We start from the raw sequence: 12,986 nt of genomic DNA on the forward strand, positions 1-12,986 counted from the left end.
ATTTAATTACAATGATCCAGTTACTATTACAATTTATGTTTAAATTGTTTTAAAAATAATCACATATGACTGTAAATTAATTTAAAAATCTCGTATAATTGTTTCAAACTAAATTAGTTGAGTATAATAATGGGATGCGAATATGCGATGACTGATGACTTGATGAGTATAGAACTATAGATACAACTTTCAAGAGGGAAAGAGTTAGAATCAGAATATACATGTACTCCGTAGTACACAATTTTGTCATATTTCTTTCACTTTTTTTTATAAACACCTAAAAAGCAAAACAGAATCTTTTTTTTTTTTGTTTTTTTTTCTAAGTCACGTGAGTACGTGTCGCCATAGGTGAGTCCTTGACTAGTGACAAGTGAGTGAACACAAATTCTCGCTTTAGACCGATACTATCCGTCTAACAGTTAGTCTTGCTGAAGACGGATCGTAGCAAGTGGCGGGTAATGACACTCACAAAACGAATAGAGGGGACAAGGTGGAGGCACCCTCAAGTGCTTCCCTCTCTCCTCTATTTGGGTCATTTGTGAGAGGAAATGGTATCCGTCACTCCAAAGTGACGGATACGTGCCGTCTTCAATGAGATTTTGTGTCCGTCTAAAGTTGTAGAATGATAGTGTTTCTCTTACAAAGTAAAAGTAGATAGTGCAAGTGAGTGGGAAATAAATACCCCACTCACCCTCCCACTTACATTTTATTAAAGGGTCACTATCCGTCTAGAGTTTTAGACGGACAATGTCCGCCTACAATGAGACGGACACGTGTGATCAACAAATCAATTGACTAATGATTAATAAGGGTGTTAGTGAGATGAGTTCGTTTTACGAAATATTGAAATTAATTCGGTTAAAAAAATAATTTGAACTTGATCAAACTAATTACTAGTGTTGATACGGTTAAATATGAAAAGTGCAGATTTTATAAGTTTAGTTACAAAAATTTGGATATTATAAAATTAGTTTACATTCTATAGATTAAGTTTAGTTCAGTTCTTATTAGTTTATTAATTATAATTCAAATCTTATAAAATAAATTCAAATTTTATAAGTTTGTTTCAAAAAAATTCAAATCATATATTCCCTCCATTTCATTATCTTTTTCCTTTTCATATATTTTCTTCCGCTTAAATATTCTGCCCAAAAGCAACAAGAAAATCTTAGTAAAACGGATGGAGTAAGTTCATTTTATAAAAGTAGAAAAATAAAAAAACACCCATATAAATTAAGTTTAGAAAAGCAGAAAAGATTAAAATGCGAAAAGTCGGAGACTGTTAGTTCTCCCTATGCATTCTGTTTTTTGTCAAATATTATCGGGCAATCGGTCATCACATATTGTCGATATCGACATATAGGACTAATCTTATACTTTTTCCTTATGCATTTTGTTACTATATTATTCATCCGACATAGATATACTTGACGCATTTTAATTTTAAGATGAATATATCCGTCTTATATGAGAATTTGGCTTGGAGTATCATCAAATAACATCATAGGCCCCTACATACGTAGACATTGCACATGAGTCAATTGGGTCGGTCAATTTGGGTTCAAGTTATTCGGGTTTACAAATATTCGAGCCGGATTGGGTCGCATTTTGGGTTCAATCATTTTCTGGTCAACTATTATCAATTTATTTATGGTAAACATTCGAGTTGGGTTATACTTGGTCGGGTCAATTCAGATTTTAGTGTTGAGTTCGAGTGTCAGGTCAGGTTTACTTATTCTGGTCGAGTCAATTTTATCGGGTCTACTATCGAGTCAATATCTCATGATTAACACTAAAAAAAATTGAAAAAATGAGGCAAGTGATGGAAGAAATTGCTCAAGAAGCACCAACGAAAGGACTGATTTGGTGAAGTTGGGAAATGGAGAGTAAGATACTAAGATTTGATCAGTAAAATGAACAAATCCGTACATACAATATATTACGGAGAAGTTATCACAGTACAGTACGCGACAGTGAGACATCTACTCAATTCAGCATGCCGTCGCACCTACTGTACTTCCCTATCTTACTCTCTTCCTCCCTTGCACCACGCTTTCCGTTTCGGCTTTGTGTTAACTAGTCTTAAACCCGTATAAATTTAAACATTACTTTTATTAATTTTCTATTAGGAGATTTTGATCTTGAAACCATAATAAGGGGGAGTAATGTCACCACCCCAAGCAAGGTCATGACCTAGGTCATGAGGGGGGTGGGTCATGCTAATCAGAAATTAAGCCAAGGATTAAGACGACCCAAGTTGTGGAGAAGGTGTGCAGAGGTCATCCCATGACCTTCTTTCATATTCTTGACCCAAATGGGTAGAATGAGCTCAAATTCTCTCCATTTTCTAAAAAGAAATGGAGAGGCAAGTACCTACTAGCTTTGTTCTTTTAGACTTGTTGCTGAAGTTAACTTAATTTTTCTGAACTTAACTTAATTTTGCTGAACTTAACTTATTTTTGCTTTACTTTTCTGAACTTAATTTTACTGAACTTAATTTTGCTGAACTTTTCTACTTAATTTTGCTGAACATAAACTAACTTAATTTAATTTCACTTAATATCTGTTTTCCCTAGAACGTTCTCATGTTGTATTACATGTATCCCAAGAGCGTACGTGCATCTGTATAAAATTATGAAGTGTAAAAGTAAATACAATAATGAACATTTGATACTTATGTGACATTTGAGGTATAACTTTTAACACCTTTCACCTTTTTTTCAATTGACCAAATGACATTGTTTATACTTAGATGATTAAAATTATGGAGTTTTGATGCCTTTGTGTGGTTTTAATGGGTGGGTTATGAGATAGGTAAGAATTTGGGGTTGAAATAAATACTCTCTCATATTCATTTTAACTCTCCCCTTTTAAAAGGGCACGCAAATTAAGGGAGGATTATTTTATTGTAAAGTATTGTGGTGGTGTATGGTAATTGGAGAGAGGGGAGGTATTATTGTGGGGTAAGATGATTAAAATAAGTATTGTTGTGGGGTAAGATGATTAAAATAAGATAAAGTATGGGTATTGTGAGTTATTGTTGTGGGGTAAGAGCATCCGCAAAGGTGAGGTGCCCCATATTTTCTCTCTCATTTTCTTATTCGTCCACCTCATTTTCCACTAACTTTTTCATCTACCCTCCCCATTTTATAACTACATCTTTGCAATAATGAGGTTCCCCAACAACATAAATTTACATACAAAATATGGGAACCTCCCCAAAAAGCATATCAATTTGCCTTACTTTTTCTTTTGGGAACCTCCTCTAAAAATAGAGGAACCCCAACATTTGGGGAGCTTGGTGCAATAATGAGGAGGCCCATTTGAAGAGAGAGAAGGCAAATGGAGAGCTAAAATTCCACCTTTGCGGATGCTCTAAGGTGATTAAAATAAGTATAAACTTTACTAAATTAGGAAATGAGGAGAGTTATATGAATAGATGAAAAAGGAAAGGGGAGAGTTAAAATGAATAGTGTTAGAATATGCCTTGAATCTGTTCTGAATTCCGCATCTGATTTAGTTTCCTTATCTGTTTAGGAAACTATTATTTAGTTTCCTTGTCTGTTTAGGAAATTGTTAGGGTTTCCTAATTCATTAAGGAAAATATCTCATTATGAGAGTACTATATAAACTCTCATAAGCCGTCTATTTTATTCATTCGTAAATCATCAAAAATCTGAGTCATCTGAAATCAATACTCTAACGAGTATACTCAAAATCTGTAATCCTCAAGATCAATAATATTCTTCCCTTCACATTGGACGTAGCTAACAAATTGTTAGTAAACCACGTAAATCTGTTGTCTTTTTCACGTTCTTTATTTATCTTTCTTACATCCGTTATAACAAACTGGTATCAGAGCCAGATTTATCTGGGCTTCTGAACTGGTAAGAAAGATGTCTGGGATGAGCATGAAGATTGATAAATTCACGGGGAGGAATAGTTTTAGTCTATGGCAAATCAAGATGCGGGCTTTGTTGAAACAACAAGGGTTGTGGACACCGCTTGTGAAGAAGGCGGCAGAACCCGTCACCGCTGAGATGGCTGTTTTGGAGGAGAAGGCACATTCAACAATTATGTTGTGTCTTGTTGATGATGTTATCATTGAAGTCGCAGAGGAGCAATCTGCGCAGGATCTGTGGTCAAAGCTTGAGAGTCTTTATATGACGAAGTCTTTAACCAATAAGTTGCTTATGAAGCAACGTCTGTTCAGTCTAAAAATGCAGGAAGGTACTTCTCTCCGAGATCACTTAGATTGGTTAAACACAATTTTATTAGAATTGCGTAATATTGATGTTAAAGTTGAGGATGAGGATGTCGCATTAATTCTGTTAGTATCTTTGCCTTTGTCGTATGAGAATTTTGTGCAATCTTTCATTGTTGGTAAAGATACTGTGTTTCTAGAAGATGTTAGATCGTCTCTCCATACTAGAGAATTGCGCCATAAGGCGGCTGGTACGGTTACAGATAATCAGGCTGCAGGTTTAATAGCTAGCGGGAGTTATGGACAGGGAAATTCTGGGAAGAAAAATTATAAGAAGCCGTCTTATTCTGGTTCTTCTAATTCTGCTGGTACCTCTGGTACATCTGATTTTAAGGGTCCTAAACCTACTGATATTTGTAACTACTGTAAAGGAAAGGGGCATTGGAAATTTGATTGTCCCAAGAAAAATAAACAGGACAAAGCACTGTGATACACAATGCAATAGCGGATACCAATTCTCAAGGTGATTATGCTCTAGTTCTGAAAAATACACGCATCTTAATGATGCGTGGATCCTGGATTCGGGAGCAACCTATCACATATGTCCGCGCCGGGAGTGGTTTACAACCTACAAGCAAATAGATGGTGGCGATATTTCTATGGCTAATGGTTCTATTTGTAAGACAGTTGGAATTGGCTCGATTAAACTACGGACACAAGATGGTAAATTCGCACATTGAACGAGGTTAGACATGTTCCGTGATGACGAAGAATCGATTTCCTTAAGTGTGTTGGACGAAAGTAAAGGTTTCGATTTTCATGGTGAAGGTGGAGTTCGAAAGTCTACAAGGGTTCGAATGTGATTCTGAAAGGTGTTAAGTGTGATACCTTGTATTATTTTCAAGGTTCTACGCTTGTCGAGTTACTTTTTGCATTCCGCATAGCAAGTTTCATTATTGTTTGGACTTGCTAAATGTTAGAAGTATCTGATTGCCTCATGGTGGGCAATATTTGAGGCAGAAGGGAGAGAATTATCTGGCACTAGTTTAGTGCGTCTGGTACATCTGGCACCGTTATGTTGCATCTGGTACATCTGTCTGATTGTGAGAGGATTCAAGTCAAGGTGGAGATTTGTTAGAATATGCCTTGAATCTGTTCTGAATTCCGCATCTGATTTAGTTTCCTTATCTGTTTAGGAAACTATTATTTAGTTTCCTTGTCTGTTTAGGAAATTGTTAGGGTTTCCTAATTCTGTTAAGGAAAATATATGTTATGAGAGTACTATATAAATTCTCATAAGCCGTCTATTTTATTCATTCATAAATCTGTCAAAAATCCGAGTCGTCTGAAATCTGAATACTCTAACGAGTATACTCTGAAATCTGTAATCCTCAAGATCAATAATATTCTTCCCTTCTGCCGGTGGACGTAGCTAACAAATTGTTAGTAAACCACGTAAATCTGTTGTATTTTTCACGTTCTTTATTTATCTTTCTTACATCCGTTATAACAAATAGGAGGGAGTACCTATTTTTAAATAAAAAAATTACAGAATAATAATTAATTTCGGACTGTTTATACAATCGATTTGAACGAAAATCGTATTTTTTTTAAAAAACTCGTCAATATTATGAAACTTATAATTTTGCTTAACTTGCTGAACTTAATTTTACTGAACTTTTCTGAACTTAATTTTGCTGAACTTGATTTTGTTGAGCTTTTCTGAACTTAATTTTGCTAAACTTAACTTAACTTATAAGAGCTGAAATTTTCTGAACTTAACTTAATTTTGCTGAACTTAACTTAAAGAGAGTGACTTTAAGTCCAAAAGAACATGGCCTTAATGGTCCGGATCGCATTTTGGTAACCTCTAACGTTCTAAATTTACGCATAAAAATAAAGAGAAAATGAGAATGAAAAGGGTAATTATTATTTAAATAGATTGTGAGAGGAAATTGAGAGAAAGAAAATAGAGATGATCCATTTTCGGGTAGAATATTCCATTAATTAAGCAATTTTTCTTTTCTTTTTTTCTTTATATTTTTTTTATTTGATCATAATTCACAAATGAATTAGACTATGTTTATAGGTAGGTTTGACGAGATCTAAATCTTGAATAAAAAAACCAAATATATATATATAAAAAAAAAGTAAATTAAATAACAAGTTAAGACCAAACACGTTCTAGTAGTTCCTCCCAAAAACTCTTGGACCTCATTTTAGCCCCCTTTCACATTATCCACATGGCAACATGTTTTTAGTTACAGCTTTATAAATAATAATAAAAAAATTATAATTATACCATTGTTTTTATATTTTGACTTTTTTGTGTTTTACAAGTAGAGATCACTTTTGATATATTTTAGAGTCCATTTAGTTATTTACTTTATTGATAAAAAAACATTACATATATTTATTAATGAAATAATAAATAAATACGCGAAAATAATAAATAACTTGCATATAAATTTAATTCTATATACAAAAAATTGGGTCAAAATTTAATTTAATTAATTATTTTTTTATTTCATGGGGGTATATTTTTTTTTTTTTTGGTTACAAGAAGCGGGAATTACCCTAAGTAGAAAACGGAAGGGAAATAAAAAGAAAAACAAAACAAACCAAAAAAACAAAAGCAAACTAAACAAACTACACAGGAACATGCTAGGTAGCGTACGAGGGGACCATCCTAGGCCACGAAACTCCACTAGTGTCCTGCTGCATCAGGCGGAATAAGTGCTCCGGCGTTTCACCCGGTTCCCATACTATCAGTTGGGGATTCTGTCTCACCCCTACATTTGCAAGCCAATCCGCACAGCCATTTGCTTCCCTATAAATATGATGTATTTCAATGTTCCATGGATGTGCATTCAAGAAGCACTTACAAATTTGGGTAAGATGATAATGTGCAGCCGGTAATTATTCGTCTCTAGCATCCAATAACTGTACCATCACCTGCGAATCAGTTTGAATGATTAACCTTGGAAAAGATCTCTCCTTGGCTAGAATAATTCCCCTTTTCAGAGCCATCAGTTCTGCTCTTGTGACGGTAGCGTTCCCCAACCTCTCTGAAAATGCCAGCAGCATATTACCCGCAGAGTCTCTGAAGATGCCCCCTGCTCCTGCTGTCCCAGGGTTCCCTTTTGAAGCCCCATCCACATTCAGTACTACCCATCCATCTGGTGGTGCTACCCACCTTACAAAAGTTTCATGGTACTTGAATTTTTTTAAATCCGCAATCAAGTCAACAAATTCCTTCGCGTTTTACACATTAGATTGCGGACACGTTCTCACGAGTCGTAGTAGGAGAGTGTTTGGCTACTTTTTGTACAAAAACACCCGGTCTTTAAATGAGTGACGAGTGAAATCCGTGAGGTTGTCGATGGTCTAAGTCCCCTTAGCCATGGGTCTCTTTTGGTTGAATCTTGCGCGTGTCGTGTCATTCTTGGAGGACTAGCCTTGCCACCCCTTTTCCCCGCCTTAGAATGTGTTTCTTTGGCTTTTGTGAACATATTTGGGTTGCTTGTGCCACGTTTAGGGAGTTGGCACCTCGTTGAGGTTTTGAGACGGTTTCACCTAACCTAGACCTTTCAATTTTGAAGCAAAACGGCCGCTTAGATGAGGAAAGCGGTTTGACTTTTGATTGATGCATCTTATGATTGATTACGTGCTTAAATGTTGGATGTGTCAAAATTTTTCCGCAAGCCCCCACTTGCCTTGCATCGGAATGCATACCTCATTGTGTTTCGGTGTGAGTTGAAGGGACGGAGGAGGCCCGTTAATTGCCTTTCATCGGATATTATTAATTTATCTAGTTCTTTTATATTAAGGGTCTCGGTTTAGTTTAAATGAGCTTACTCGAGGACGAGTAAGGTTTAAGTGTGGGGAGATTTGATAAGTAGTAATTTAGCGTTATTTTACCCTGCTTTTATCTTATTTTCGACTCGATTTTTGTGTGCTTATATGTTTAATTAGCTCATTTAATTACTAATTGCAGATTTTATTGTGAATTTTCCAGACGAATTACGAGACCAGAAAATTGTATCAGCATTCTCCATTCCCTGCAGGAGCTCGTATGAAGCTATGGTTTGTGTGACCTCAGTTGGTAGAAATTCCGCAAAGAGTTCCCATCTCCAACATGTGTTCTCATCCCACATTTCGTCTACACGTGCTTCTTGCGAGATGAGTTGGTATTTCAAATTTGTTACAAAGTCAATTAACGGACGGTCCATTACCCAGTTTTGCAGCCAGAACAGAGTATTCCTTCCATTGCCCACTGATGATTGGACTCCTTTTTTAACAGTCTCAACAACTTCAACAATACCTCGCCAAACATTAGAGGATGCTTGCTTTGGTTCAAACATATTTATATCGCAGCGGCCCTTACAATATTTATGTCTCAGAACTCGAGCCCACAAAGAATTTGGTTCAGATAGCATCCTCCAACCCAGTTTGGCCATGAACGCTACATTAACTTGGCGCATAGATCTTAAACCCAGACCTCCATGAGCTTTTTCTTTTGTGATTGTGTCCCATGAGACTAGATGAAGACCACGTTTTTCTGGATCTCCACCCCATAGGAATCTCCTTGCTTTCTTGTCTAATTCGTCACACGTGGTGCGTGGGAGCCTAGTGTCTGCATCGCATCGCATATGCGGGTATAGTAGATAGGGTGGATTGAATGAGGGTTGCACGTCCAGCCATGGAAATATGTTTGGCTTTCCATCCCGATAATCTTTTATCCACCTTCTGGACAATGAAGTCAAAGGTGTCCTTGGATACACGACCATTTATAGTCGGCATTCTGATAAGTAGTAATTTAGCGTTATTTTACCCATGCTTTTATCTTATTTTCGACTCGATTTTTGTGTGCTTATATGTTTAATTAGCTCATTTAATTACTAATTTATAATAATTAATCGTATTAGTTATATTTAATAATTAGTCGGTTTTATATAATATTAGTATTATTAACATTATTTTATTATTAATTTAATTTAATTTATAGGTGAGGCGGAATAATAAAGAGGAGATCTGAGCTAGAGGAATAATGAGACGGAAATTGGTGAGCAAATTGGGTTAAGACGATCTCAAATATTGATTCACGTGGAAGAAAGTCAAGCATCGACTTTCATCCTTTTGACCGTTGAATCCAGTGTTCATTCATTCCCCAACATTGACATCACCATTCTTCCATCATACAAATCACCATTTTCGTACCTCCATCATCAAGCTGCCCCCCTGCCATTTTTCGACATCACCATCAAACTCGTCACACGCCATCCCTAGCAGCAACCACCGTCAATCCCAACTCCGATTCCGCAAACCCATCTGCTCAACCCACAATTCGAACTCGCCCATATCACGTCCCCTGCAACTTCGACATCAACAACTGGAGCACCATCGACAACACGCATCACCTCCATCATCCTCTGTCGTTCTCGCACCACCAGAAGAGATCAGCAACGACAACCTGCTACATCATCAACTCGACACTTCACTCATCTCCATCACCGAGTAACCCAGACCAGCTAAACTCGGAACCGAATTCCGCCATCAAAATCCGAGTTCATTCCACCCTTCGTCATTCATAACCATGTTCCATCAATTCCGACACCCGGCACCACCATTAATCAATAACAGCAGCAACAGCCACCATCAAATTCACGCATCTCTGAACTCGGAATCGAAACGAGTTATTTGGAAAACATTGTTCTCTATGCCGGCCAACCGGCAGTCGACTACCTATACCGACACAGAACACACTCAATTTTCCTTCTTATTTGTGAAGACTCGCTACCGGTCATGACCCCGGCAGCCGGCCTACCGGCATACGACTCGCAATCAACAAATCTCGCATCAATCTTGCTGCTCTTTACCGGTGCCCCGGCAGCCGACAGGCCGGCACCCACTACGTCCCACATTAATTCCACCTTTAATCGAGTTACACGCTACCGGTGACCTTGCCCGGCCGCCGGTTGACCGGCAGAGGGTCCTTGACGCGTGATTTCCCGTGTTTCCCCTTCCCCTTTTATTTTGTGTTGTCTATCTTGTTTGTTTGTGCAATGTGTCGATGAATTAGTATTAATAATTAAATTAGTATTATTATTATTGGATTAATATTATTATTGTTATTATTATTATTAGGTTGTATTAGTAGTAGTATTATTAGACTAGTATAAAAGACCTCACACTACCACATTACACAATATACTACCTTACATTAGAATTAGAATAGAAATTAGATTAGTCCATTAGTCTCTCTATATTGTAACTCAAGAACCCTAATATTTCCTTTCTCATTTTTCATTCAATAAAATTTGCAATCCTTCTTTAATTATTAGTTTAATTCTCGCTCCCTTTGTTTATGCAAGTTCTTCATCTCTCATTAATATACAATTAGTATTTTGGGTTGTATTTGAAGATTAGAAGAAATTCATTCTTCCATTATTATCCAAGATTGTTACTTTCCTCTTTGTTGGTAAAATTCTCATCTTTTGTTTACATTACTTTCATTAGTTTACATTTCTTATGTTGTTTTATCATTATTCATCAAAAGTATTAGTCTTTATCATGTTTGCAATGTTTACTTGTATTTTGTTGGAAATTGTTGGTAATTTCTCACCCATGAACATGTGTGAGTAGTTTAATCTAGGGTCTAGGGGGAATTTGGGTAATTAAGGGGATGAATTTGGGTTGTTAACCTTTTGAATTGGGTGATTATGTGGTTTCTACTCTTAATGCATTTGAAGTGTTTGTGGAAATGCCTCAATGAAAATTGGACATTTTATTAACATGTTTGGCTTACCTTGGTGCATTGTGCTATTAGATAGTTTTAGAAGTGCTTATCGATGAGTTTTAATGAAAGTTAGAACATCTCTTGATGCATTCGATCCGTCTTGGTGCTCATGCTATTGGGTAGTCTTAATGCTTTATTTGTAGCTAGTTCATCTCGATCAAGTGATAACTTATTGAGGAGCTTAAGGTGACTAAGAAATTAGTCTTAAACCCTTGACCACCATTATTACCCTTTTCTTGTTAGACCTTGTTTCTCCCCCTAATTGCCCTTTGTGAACCCAAAGACCTTAGCCCTCCATCAATTGAATACAATCCCATTTAGTTTAATTTAACTTGTTTGCATCTTAATTTAGATAAATCAACATCTTATTTTGTTTGACTAAACTAAAGACTTAAACAAACCAAGTATCTAACCCCCGCCATCTTCGTGTTCGACACCCGAATAAATACTACTTTTATTTGGTTTTATAAATTGTTTTTTTTGATTGGGAAGTGACGGCAAAAACCCGGTCATCAAAATGGCGCCGTTGCCGGGGATGGCGTTAGGTTATGCTTAGTTAGTTAGAGTCTTAGGCTTAGTCTTAGTTACTTGTTGTTTGCTTGTTTGTGTAGCTTGTGTGCTTCTTGTAGAGTGTGTGTGATTTTTGCCTTACCCTAGTGTGTAAAAGCACTAGGAGTCTTACGGTTTGTCAAGTTGTATGCCTAGGAGGAACCACCAAGCTTTGCTCTTTGACTCCGATCCCGAAAGGCTTTTTAGAGCCTTAAGAAATAGGACCATTGCAAGGGTTAGAACCTCTTCTCAAGCAACCATAAACCAAGCAAATTCACCCACCCAACCTCTCTTTGAAAACACAACACAACAACAACCAAACAACACCATTGATCACCTCCTAGAAAATCCTTTCTACAATTTCCAACTCCCAAATACTCCACCTCAAACACCACCCCCTCATATACCAAATCTACCACCAATGGCTTTACGTGACCATAACCGTCCTAACCACAATGATGCTTGTGACCCAATTAATTTTGGCGCCTTGGCTCCCAACAACTTTGAGATGCATCCCGCCCAAGTCGGGTTGATTGAGAAGGATTTGTTCGGGGGGCATATTGAAGAGGATGCCCATGCTCACCTCCGGAAGTTTAAGAGGAAGGTTTCAATGATGAAAAAGAATGGGGTGTCCGAGGACACCTTGAGAATGATGTTGTTTCCGTTTTCATTGACGGGCAAAGCGGACCGATGGTTGAACATTCACCCACCGGATACTTTCACTACTTGGGATGCCTTGGCTAAAGCATTCATGGCCAAATATTACCCTTCCTCAAAGACCGCGATGCTCCGTAACGAGATCCATACGTTCCAACAAGAGGATGGGGAGTCCTTGGGTGAAGCTTGGGACCGTTATCAAGACTTGATAGCGAGTTGCCCCCACCATGGGATACCGGAATGGTACATCACTCAAACATTCTTCCAAACTTTGCTACCAAGGACTAAGGATATGGTAAATGCCTCCGCGGGGGGAGAATTTGATCACTTGAGTGATGAAGAGGGCACGACATTGATCAAGAAAATGGTAGATTCGGAAGCAAACTATGGTTCTAGAGGAAACATGCTAAGAAGGAATGGAAAGTTTCCTAAGGAAAACTCCTCCAAATCCGAGACAAATGCCAAGCTCGACTTACTCACAAAACAATTTGAGAAGTTTCAAAGAAATCAAGTGCACCAAGCCGCAACCTCACATGGGGCACCCATGGAGGAAGTGGCTCAAGTCTCAAGTTGTGAACTTTGCGGAGGAAGTGGTCACACATATGACTTGTGTGCCAACAATTACAACAACTTTGATGGGAACAATGTGCAAGAGGTGAATGCTTTCCAAGCATTTAACAATTTTTCCAACCGTCCACCTAGACCCTCATTCAACAACAACCAAGGATCCAACCAAAACTTTTCCAACCAATCTCAAGCATATCAAGATTATAAGGG

At 37.3% G+C, this 12,986-nt stretch overlaps 1 non-coding gene across 1 annotated transcript; it reads right to left on the reverse strand.

Moving 5' to 3' along the window:
* Window positions 1-12,336: 12,336 nt before the first annotated feature.
* Window positions 12,337-12,443, reverse strand: LOC141650069 (small nucleolar RNA R71). The gene has a single exon (XR_012546131.1). It is a non-coding gene; the product is annotated as a small nucleolar RNA R71 (small nucleolar RNA).
* Between the last annotated feature and the right edge of the window lie 543 nt (window positions 12,444-12,986).

The sequence above is a fragment of the Silene latifolia genome, chromosome 3, assembly GCF_048544455.1.
Source record: "Silene latifolia isolate original U9 population chromosome 3, ASM4854445v1, whole genome shotgun sequence".
Taxonomy (NCBI): Eukaryota; Viridiplantae; Streptophyta; class Magnoliopsida; order Caryophyllales; family Caryophyllaceae; genus Silene; species Silene latifolia.